This window comes from Tribolium castaneum, chromosome 6, assembly GCF_031307605.1.
Source record: "Tribolium castaneum strain GA2 chromosome 6, icTriCast1.1, whole genome shotgun sequence".
NCBI lineage: Eukaryota > Metazoa > Arthropoda > Insecta > Coleoptera > Tenebrionidae > Tribolium > Tribolium castaneum.
Window position 1 is genome coordinate 7,118,271 of NC_087399.1, and position 12,059 is coordinate 7,130,329.

A 12,059-nucleotide genomic window follows, 5' to 3' on the forward strand; every position below is an offset into this window, starting at 1 on the left:
ACCCGACGACATAATTTAGACGACTTGAACAAATTTTTTCGCTAGTGGGAGTAGTAATTCGCCTCGTTTTAAACGGATTAATTACGCAAACTCTTACCTAATGATGTTTAATAAACCAATTTATTTAATTGTAAAATTTCACCGCGTTTTTCTAACTGCGCCGTCCTTCATTCTCGCGTACCTATCCAGATCCGTATCGAGGAAAGTGAAAGCCGGCGGCGTGCGGCGCCCATTACGCACATTTAATACACAGAGGCCCTGTGTCGTCGGCGCGTCTCGTTTCCATTTTTGGACTCCGTCCGATGACATTAACCTCCGGTGCGAATCCGCAAGGTGAGTCTCCTCCGCCGGTGGTGTCGTGGGAACCGGCGATGACGCGTGGGCACCTCTCCGAAGGCGCGCCCACGGACACGCTACCCAGGTCGTAACTAACGCACGGGCACGGCCCAGTGAAGGGCCCACGGGATATCACAGACATACAAACAAAATAGAGCGCGCTAATCGGCCTACTAAGACCCGGTGCGCTCTGATAGGCATTTGTTTAGAACGATTGGGCACACAACTGTAAATAAATCGATGCGAAATTTTACGCTTTTCGACGCCAAGTCACAAACGACCTGCTTTGACACGTCTAGAAGCCTGGGATTTTTGCATGTTGGCAACGTTCGATCATTTGGGAAATTTTGACGCACTCTGATCATCAAAAACTAGCTAAAAATTTGCTTCACAAGTGGTCTAAATTATGTCGTCCGGTCGAAGTTCTAAAATTTAAGCTACGTCTCAACTTTGCTATGAGAAGCATTGATAATTGGACATTAATTTAATTAATTACAATTATAGATTGTCATTTGCCAAACGTCTAATTATTAATCATACCAATTATACTTGGTTGCAATGAATTGTTCAATCATGCGTTCGTTACATTTCTGGTCAAAGTGGCCGTTGATTTGAAAAACTTATATTTTACTCACAGCTAATGAATTTCTCAATGTCAAAAAAAGTTCGTATAACTTGAAAACTATTAAACATAGGTATAAGGAATGTTAATACCGATCGATGCAGAGTTAAATTCTGTATCATTTGGTGAAATAAAAACTGTGGCGTTTCATTTGAAAATTTTGAGTTATGGGTGTTTGAAATTCTGCAAACTTAACCTAAAAAATTGGGGGTTTGCTAACTTTTTTTTGGAAATTTGAAAACACCTAAGAAAAGATCTAAACCATCTCTTTTAAATAAGCCGAAAAGAATTTCAAAATTTAAAAATGGCATAGTTATCGATTTTTGAAGTCAAAGATGCAAATCAAAAAGATTTCAAAAAAACCCTAAATATTTCGAAAACGACTAAAAATAATTCTTAAATAGGCCAAGCTGATAAAAACTTCATTTTTGGTAAAGAATGTGGCTTTCTATTTAAAATAAGACAGTTGATAACGACTTCTAACTATTTAATCGTCTAAATATAGATAATTCCCCTGTAAAAATAAATAAAATCTTTTTATTTTTCATAAAGTTTTTACCTCAAAAACGTGGTCTAGCGGTCAAAACATGTACAAATTTTCGGCCCAATTTTCGAATTTCTTTCTATTTTTGACAAAATTTCACGAAGTAGCTGCGATTTTTGGTATAAAAACAAATACTTAAACGTTCAAAGTATGGAAGATAAACTTTTACACATAATCTAATGATTTTCTGGCTTATTTTCCTCGACAAAACGTGCTGAAACAATGACACAACGCCAAAACAATGTTATTTCCGATCCAATTTGGTGATATTTTATTTCGCTATAACAAAATGTCACAAAAAATAGATCTTTTTAGAAAAAAAAGGTTCTTAAACACTTGATAAAGGCCAAATTTATACCATTTTTGACAATAATTTAGTGTTTTTTTACTCATTTTTGAGAAATTTTCTGAAGTAACTGATGTGTTTATGGGTCAACTTGGTAATTTTTCGGTGCTATTTAGCAATTTTTGAGATAGATTTAGCGAAATTTCCCACAATAATAGTTTTAATCTTTAAGATTATAATTTTTTTGCCGCACAATGACTTACTCGCACAACTCAATTCAAAAAAAATTGTTCAAATTTTCAAAAACTATTCAAAACGAATAGAACGTGTTTCTGTTTTTGAGCTACCAAGCATTCTGCAAACTTAACCTAAAAAAATTGGGGATTTGCTAACTTTTTTTGGAAATTTGAAAACACCTAAGAAAAGATCTAAACCATTTCTTTTAAATAAGCCGAAAAGGATTTAAAAATTTAAAAAAACGGCATAGTTATCGATTTTCAATTTGGTGATATTTTATTTCGCTATAATAAAATGTCACAAGAAATAGATGCTTTTAGAAAAAAAAAATGTTCTTAAATACTTGATAAAGGCCAAATTTATACCATTTTTGACAATAATTTAGTGTTTTTATTATTTATTTTTGAGAAATTTTTGAAGTAACTGATGGTAATTTTTCGGTGCTATTTATCAATTTTTAAGCCAAATTTAGCGAAATTTTGCACAAAAATAGTTTTAATCTTTAAGATTTTAATTTTTTGCCGCACAATGACTTACTCGCACAACTCAATTCAAAAAAAATTGTTCAAATTTTCAAAAACTATTCAAAACGAATAGAACGTGTTTCTGTTTCTGAGCTACCAAGCATTCTGCAAACTTTACCTAAAAAAATTGGGGGTTTGCTAACTTTTTTTGGAAATTTGAAAACACCTAAGAAACGATCTAAACTATCTCTTTTAAATAACCGGAAAAGTATTTAAAAATTTAAAAAACCACATAGTTATCGATTTTTAAAGTCAAAGATGCAAATCAAAAAATTTTCAAAAAACCCTAAATATTTCGAAAACGACTAAAAATAATTCCTAAATAGGGAAAGCTGATAAAAACTTCATTTTTGGTAAAGAACATAGCTTTCCATTTAAAATAAAAAAATTGGTAACGACTTCCGGTTTAACCGAAAGTGCTGCCATGTTGAAAATATTTTTATTGATCAGGACTTAACAAATGTTGGTTTTATAAAAAAATTCAAATGACTATCATTATCAGAACTCTCAATACTTGATGGTGGTTTTTGATGGAACAGCCTGTATAAAATTACAAGAGCCACTGTTGCAAATGAATGTTAATTTCAAATCATAGGCATTTTGTTCGTCCTGAGTAAGGTACATTGTAGTTGGTTTGTCGTTGAAAAATTGCGGCTGAGTAATTTATACGTCGGTAAACCGCTGAAAAATGGTGTCGCCGCGCAGAAAGCGACCAAAAAGCGTCGAATAATTCGGTCTGCGCGAAAATAGCCTTTGGTCGTATTTCGGTCGCGCCTAAGATCAGCTGATCGCCGGAGTCAGTGCACCGTTGGGGGTCCTCTTCGCCTATGACGAGAATAGACCGGGAGCAGTGGCGTCCGGAGTATGCGGGGGCTAAGCACGGGCGTGTGGCGCCAATGACCCGAGCGCGCCCAAAGGACCGCGCCGGTCAAGGGCAGGAATTATTATTATGATGAAAGGAATAAATGTCAAAGGTGGGAAAACGGCAAACTAGGTTGCGACAAGTTCTCATAATTAATATTTTTTCTTGCCGTTGCTGCAGCGATATCGAGTCCGGTCGCACGGTGCTCATATCTGATGATAATGAGAAATGCATAACATTTACCGTAAAGGCATTTTTACCGGCACGCACTTACGTAATTAAATGCACGGAGCGTAGACAATGAGAGAAAATTTCGCTCGATAAGAGCTTTCACGTTAAACTATTTAATTATTTCGGGGCATTGTTCCAGAACGTTGCGAGTAATTAAGGAAAAAGATGATTATCTGCGACCATAAGAGAGATTTTTTCGTCATTTTTGCATATTGTTTGTTGCCAGCCTATTTGCGAGATCGGGACAAATATTTTTCGGGTTTTTGCATATTTATGTCACGTGTGCCCACACGCTTGATATAATGGCCGGTGTTGGGCAATTGATCGACTCTAAATTATTCATAAGTGTGGTCAGAGATCGATATTACGGCAGTATTCAGGGCAAAGGCGTTGTCCCCGGAACGAAAGTTCGGTTGGACGACGAGGAAATTGGACATTTGCATCGAATCACGGCTAAATCGCAATTCCACTTTTCGACAAATTTACAAATAAACCTCCACTTTTTACGTAATGTAGAAAGTGGTAATCAATTTTTGACGAATTCAGAACGAAAAAGTTAAAAATCATTGACTTGCTTTAATCATGACACCTACAATTAAATCCGCGATTTTAACTGATTTTCCTCTAATTTTTTTAAATAATTTCCCATAATTTCCGAAATCTTGTTCCTGCGGTTTACCCCTTGATGTCCTCGAATGTCAAAATAAGGTAAGTTGATCTGTTGACGTAAATAACTCAAAAAAAAGTAAAAAAAACTAAATACCTAATACCTATTTCTATTTATAAAATTTATTTTGGATCGTCCGTAAAGTTGTACCAACTTTTTACTACAGTGAAACCTTTCTAATCCGGACCAATTATTAAACAACAGAAAATGGGTACATAAATGTATTTCTATTAAAAAAATTTGTACCTATCGAATAAAATATACCTACAGAGTGAACCTATTAAAATCATTATGCATGTTTCAACCCTTTATGTAAAAAATAATGTCTTTTAAGACTTGGTATGCACATAACTTTTCTTTTGACGAATTTTGCGTTTTTAAGTCGAGCTTTTCCTCCCATCATTCATACTTTGATTAATTCCTAAACCGAGCGTTTTTGAGATTTTTTAAAGTATTTTTTATCTCGTTTGACGTAGAATGACATAAATAAACAAATGTAGGTTACAATGTAATGTCGTAATGTCGTATTCTTTTTTGTGTTGAAAAATATGTATTTTTTGTTTACCTATACTTTCTGCTTATTATACAAATTGTTCAAAAATGATTGTTCATCAATGATCTAGGAAATTTTATCGTAATGTGCAATTTAAATTGTGAATGCCGTCAAAGTGACAGATGCATCAAAATAATACAAAAATGCTTAGAATCTATATACGAAAGAATAAATCACGGAAATATAAAACACAAATCAAGACAAAAACTTGGGACAACTTTGCCGAAAAATGCAAAAAAAAACAAAAATGAATAAAAGCTAATTTAGAGGTTTGAAAGAGGTGACAACACTCAGAAACTACAATAGTGATTTGGCATATTGAATTTGAATTCGACCTGAGGAACAATCATTTTTGAACACATTGTATTAAAACATATTCTGTTAATTTCTAACTAACCGTTGGATTGAAATTGTAAGTTTCCCTTTTTTCAATTACCTTTGATACCTAACACAAATTCTCGATAATTCGAACTATACAGGGTATCCGATTTTCGAGCTCCCCACCATGGGGATCTCAGTTATTTTAAGAGATACGAAGTCGGTTAAATTAGGGCAAAATTGCGCATTTTTATGCTGAACAATTATACAGGGTGCTCAAAAATCGGCGCACCAACTCAACGGAGTGTGGTAGAGAATTGCTTACACATAAAGGTAAAAATAGTAAAAAAATTCTTTGTATTAAAGTTATTGATAAATAACGAATTTTAAATAAGTGATATGTGGCAACGTTGCCTAACAGTCGTTATCGTAATAGAATTTGATCAACAATAAAAATAAATTATTTTTCAAACGGTTTCCTAGGAAATAGTTCCCAGCGTTGCCACATCTACAAACTGATTTTTTGATGAATTTAATTTTTTTTAAACTAAAAAAACTGCTAAGATCTGATAGTAAATTTAAAAATAATTATTCATCGTTTTGTTAGGGAACAATTACTTAGTGCGAAACATAAAAACATTAAAAAATAATGAAAACTAAAAAAGTTTACATAATAAGTTTGTAGCTTCAGATTTTTTAAAATATGACATTAGGAATTTTTTCAACATTTTTCCCGTAATCTGCACTTGCTTCTCAATAACGTACCTCTGAGTTGGTGCGCCAGTTTTTGAGCACCCTGTTTGAAAGAAAATTTGATGTCATTTTTGGTTTTTGAATTATTGAGAAAAAACAAAATTTTGTAATTTTCGTTATTATTTATTCAAGTGAAAACCAAAAGAACTAGACGTTTTTAAGTAGAACATTCTTCAGGCACTTTTTTACAAAAAATCTAAACCTGTCATTGCCTTTTCAAGAAGTTCTTCAGCATTACAACACTTAGTTTTGGTTTTTCTTATGAACGCCATATTTGACATTTGTATTTTTGAAAGGTCTTTTTGTTCCTGATTACAACAATGTTTTACACGATATGATCGAATCTTACATGTTGATAAAAATTAAGAAAAATGCGTTTTTGCAAAGAGTGCTTTGGAAAAAACGTCAAAAATCTTGTTTCTTAAACTAAATTTTGACAGTTCTATTAAATATGCGAGCAGGGTTTTTATCACTTTGTCTTGTTTTGTTCTGCGAAGAATAAAATAATTAAATAAGTAGGCTTGGCGGAAATGTCAACCTTCCAGATCCAAATTCAAATAAACCTTTAAAATCTAGTTTGTTTGAAAACAAAATGGTTGGCGTTTTTTCCAAAGCACTCTTTGCATTTAAGCATTTAAGATTCCATCATATCATGTGATACATCGTTGTAATCAGGAATAAAAACACTTTTCAAAAATACAATAATTCAAAAACTAAAAGTGACACATCAAACTTTCTTTCAGATAATTGTTATAATTTAACTGATCTCGTATCTCTTATAATCACTGAGATCCCCATGGTGGACACCCTGTATTTTGCTGCTTATTCGAGTTATCAAAGTTTGACTGTACTATTATTGGCTTTACAAAACCTGTGAGGCAAAAATTTCGTAAATCGGCCGTAATTTAGTGGTGCCAACTTAATTTCAAGCCACAGCCAACTGCGATTAGAAAATTATGAGTCCTGATAATTGCTACCGAAAAAAGCGTGTTTGAAACGCATTTCTATTGATTAGAAATGGTTGATTTTTTGCTAATTTCGGCTTCGAGTCTTCGACCCTTTCCACTTATCTCCCCATCTCATTATGGGCATCCCGACCCAGCAATTTTCGTCCCGAACTCTTCTGCATCGTTGGTAATTTTCGCGTGCTACGTCTCGGCACACTTTGACTCCCCAAACACGCAACCTCTCTTATCGATCGTTCCGAAATGATTCTCGCGAAAAGAGCCCAACCTTGGCGCCACCGACGACGACCTTTCCCCCTATCGGATTACGCGGCCGTTAACCGTAACGTAACGTAACGCGTGAATCATAGCCGTCTAGATTACGCGTGATGTCATCATCATGATCGACCAGACAGGTTCCCACAAGTCGGCGACGATTTCGGGGAAGCTCTGACTAGGCAGGCCATGACCAACGGGAATTCCCGATAAAACAAATGACGAACGTTTCCGTAATCTAATAGCACCGACATCCGGGACGGGACTATCGATTGTTTTTTTTTTTCAATCACCACTATATATTTTAACTGGAAAAACGCAATCGCTAAGAGACGTACCCATTTTTTGCCGCTTCGTTGCTATTAATCCACGACATAAAACCAGTGAAACAAAAAACACAAAACACAAGTCGGCTCGGTTCAAACAAACGAACGACGCATACCACAGCCTACTGAGACCGCCGGTGCACTGACAATTCCTTCTGTCTTCCTCGATTATATCGCCCCCCTCCGGTCTAATTCCGCTCACTGTCACAACAAACCGTCGGCAGGAAAGGCCACAAATTGTCACGATGTGCTTGCGGATTTGCCGCTCCGGTTAAACCGGGTCTTGGAGTTGGGCCAATCACGTGCCGAGGAGAGCGGGAGTGGGGATTAGGGGGCGGGGTCGTTCTTTGATTTGTTCATTGGTTTTAATCAATTTGTATCGAAATTTGTTTTTTTTTCGCGGATGTCCGGCGATAGTGTTTTGTTGAATTTTTTATTTTTCCCAAGGGTGATGTGATTAGGAGTAGCGATGCCGTTATTTTACGGATCTAGGGTGGGCATGAAGCGTGACTTGTTACGGGAGAGAAAATTTTAGAACAGAAATTGTGAAATAAAGGAAAACATTACGAAATGTCGGCTATTTAGGCGGATTATTCACTTGAAACCGAAATAAATATCAAACTTTTTTAATATCTAAGCACTTATAAGTATGTATTATGTATAAAAATAAGAAACACTTCGCAGACACAAAGTGGATTTTTTTTATTTAGCTTAATAATAATAAAATTGTAATCTGAATTAACTTGTCATTTACCCACTTTGTTTTGATAAAAGCGAAATTATAATCTTGAGTTAAAATTTATTAAAAATTAATTTATAAAGCTTCATAACTTCTTTATTATTACCTAGAGATATTGATTTTTTCGTTTTTCTTTTTTTTTAATTATAGCTGCGTTTCTGCTGCATATTAAAATTTTGCGCTACACAGGATGTCTCAAAGTTGACGAATTTCGACTTCAGATCGTTGTAGAGGATCACTTTAGTAGTTCAAATGTAGAAACAAAATGAAGATTCGGAATGTCCCCACATTGGTTTGAAGGTTTGGAGTAAAAAAATCCTAAATGTTTGCAATGTTTCTTAAAAACCAAACGAAAAATCACAAAAATTTTAATTTTTTTTTACTCAAAAATAAAGCTATTTTTTGAGAAATAGTTGTACATTATTATACTTCATAATCATCTTTACCATAAATGGGAATAAACACTGAAACATTAAGCCTGCATTTGAAAAAAACACACTTCAAAGAGTGATCTTCAAAGCAATGTATCTGTAGGGAAATCCCCAATCTTTATTTTTTTCTACATTTGGACTACGGAAGCAGTTCTCTACAATGCTCTGAGCTGGGAATTCGCCAATTTTGAGTCCCTCTGTATATACGGGGGTTCCAATATTACACTAAAGTTATATTTTTTTTTAATGGTACTCCCTAAATTTTATTAGATTTTCGGACGTATAGCTTTTAATACTGATGATTTCAATCTAAACTTGTATTGGTCGATTCTGTTTAATTTTTGATATAATTTGATTTTTTTATTTAAAAATTTATTACACAAAAAAAGAATCGTAGAAAAGTCGGTTTTTCACGACTTTAAAGGAAAAAGTTTAAACTTTAAACTTTAAATTAGAAAAGTTAATAACTAAAGACATATTTTTGAAATAAATTTTGCTGGACTAGGTCGAAAAATCGACAAACTAAATAAAAAATTACTTATTTTTTGACTTTTTTTAAACGCTTTAGGATAGGTTTTGTGGACAGAAACGCACTTATTTCGCAAATTTTTGCTAAAAACAAGCCGAAAAACTACAATTTGGTCGAAAGCAGTGTTTTCCTAGAATCATTTGCAAAACTTCTCAATAAAACTCGCTGAAACTTTTCCAGACTGGTTCCAAATTTATGTTGTTTTAGATTATTTTTTCGCTTTTACTTCGTGTTTAAACCAATCATTTAATATCTTTCACAAGCGATACAATCACACAATTGATATTATTTTATTTGTTTTAAGTGATCTACCTCGTTTCAGAAAGACCAAAAAAGTATATCATTTTTACCTTCTTCGATGATTTAAGCAAGTTTTTTAACTAAATTTGCTGAAACAAGTCGAAAAATTAACAATAAGTTAAATCGAAAATTACATAATCTTTGCCTTTTTTCAAGCGTTTTAGTAGATTTTACAGACATAAACGCAATTATTTATTTTGATTTCGCCGAATTTGTTATTTTAATTTATTTTATCATTATCACTTCGATCAATTTAATTTATTTAATTTAATAATTTAGATCAGATAGTTATTTATTTTGTAAGAACTTGTCAAAGCATCACGTCTAAAGGACGCAAGAATAAATGGAAATCAATATTATTTGCTTATTGTATTCGATTTTGTGCATTTTTGATAGAAATTTTGGCGTAAAAAACGCCAAAAAATGTAAGCGTGGGCGGTATTTCTTTTTTTTTTGTAAGATTTTGTAAAATTTCACTAAAACCCAGCCGAGAAATCACATAATTGAGCAGAAAGTGTTGTTATTTCTGCATTTTTCGGGCGTTTAAGCACAGTCTGCATAAACTGGCTGAAAAGTTACCAAATTTTATCGAAATTTATTTATTAAAAAAAAATGTTTCGTTCGATTTAGTTCGTTTGTGAGCTAATTTTTTTAAAAATCAATCAAAAATGCGCCAAATTTTGTTCACAAGGGTGTTATTTTTATGCTTTTCACTTGTTTAAGCAAGTTCTTTTTTGTTTTTACTTATTTATCATAGTTTTTGCCAATTGTTTTGACGAAATTTTTATTTACAATTAAAAAATTGTGAAATCACAACTCTTGTACTCTTCGCTAAAAGATTTTTTTTCATTTCATAACTGAAGGTTACAGCTCCAAACTGTCAATTTTCAAATTATAATTTTTGGCAAATGGAATAACCCCATTTTTTTAACGGAAATCCAACAGCAAACTTGTTTTTTTATGGAAACTGAATCAATATACCTAGGCTTTTAAAAAAATCGGTCTTATACTTAGTAATCGAACGCACACTTCAAGCAACAAAAATGTTAGCAAAAATGATTCAGTCGTGCCACAGTTTGCGAAACATCCATGGGCGTGTACGAACGTCACCCGTAACGCGGGTACCACATCGATAACCCATGCCCGATAACATCCACCAATATTGATCGAAAAAACGCCGCTCAAATATTTACCATAACCGTAAAAATGTCTCGGCCACCTTACCGTCCCGACCTATATCCATCGCGTATGCACGACCGTCCCCTATGACGCATATCCCCACGAAAATGTGACTAGAATCTGTTTAATATTCCGTCGATTTTCTCAAGGAAGCGCTTCTTCGAACGCACGCACAAGAATGCCATCATCATCCCCTTCAATGATGACATGTGTGTAAGGCGCGGGTGCTTTGTTCCTTCCACCCCTCCAGGTGTTTATGATGGGACATTCGATACCGTTACCATCTGCCACGTGCTCCAATTTTTCCAAAGGGCGAAAATACGCCGAATGCAACCCTGGACCAGATTCTTGCCCTATCTGGCGCTTTTTATCTTTTACGGCTGGTGGCCGAACTAACCTTAATTAGATTAAAGTTGTCACAGTTTAAGAAATAATTGACTGGTTCGGTTCACGAAAGCGCCTCGGATCGACGATAAGACAATACTAGTTTATAAGTGGTGTCACAAAATTAAGACGTTTAGATAGCCGAGGACGGCCTGGAATCCACGTTTCCTCTCTTTCTCGCACAAGTCGATTTTTTTATGGTAAAATTAGAGTTCCTTTATTGGGAGAGTTGGGACACTGAACGTCAAACCGAGCCAATTTTGTATTATGTGGATAGGGTATATATTTCTATCCTTTTTTATTAAAATTTTTGTTAGTAACTTATGTCAGAGGTTTATGTCGAAAATAATTTCAAGGTTATCATTGTTGTCAAATGCATAAAATGACATAATTTTACGTCAAATTTAACCAGGGACGTAGAAAACGTAGAAATTTTGGGATTACTATTTAAAAAAAGAAAATAATTGAATACCTACCAATATTAATGTTCACATTTCTGAAATTTTTTGATATTTGTTTAATATTAAATACAACTTAAAACATACTTCAATGCTAAAAATGCTATTCTTTCAGTCACAATTTTTAGTTAAACATCTCGTCCCAAAAATTGGTCATCAAGAACCCTTCACATTTCCTGTCGTCCTTTTAAATTTTCTAAAAAATGATATTGAAGGTGTTCTCGGATGAAAAACGTAACAAAATCGTGAATTCCCAATAACTTTATAATTTGAAACAGAATCTAAAGTTCACGTAGATGCTAAAGGCGGCCAAGCAGCGACAGGTTCAACTTTCCTAAAAATTAGAACCAATTTTGGGTTCAAGTACCTACGTTTTTTATAAATGCATAGACAAATTCCCAAAATCTCATAGATTTTGTACATAACATTATTTAGACAATCCACTTTTCCAAATGCTTGCTAATAATAAACGTAAAACTTGGCAGGAAAGGTTCAATTTCTCTCTCTTTCATCGCTGATTACCATTTCTTAAAGTTAAAGAAAAAATGTTTATGATGAAG

The 12,059-nt window shown here is 33.9% G+C and overlaps 2 protein-coding genes across 4 annotated transcripts in view; one reads left to right on the forward strand and one right to left on the reverse strand.

Annotated features, from left to right (window-relative positions):
• Exo70 (Exocyst 70) overlaps positions 1-12,059 on the forward strand; it is a 52,234-nt gene that overhangs the window by 10,622 nt on the left and 29,553 nt on the right. The window lies entirely within an intron of this gene.
• stet (stem cell tumor) overlaps positions 1-12,059 on the reverse strand; it is a 44,980-nt gene that overhangs the window by 9,509 nt on the left and 23,412 nt on the right.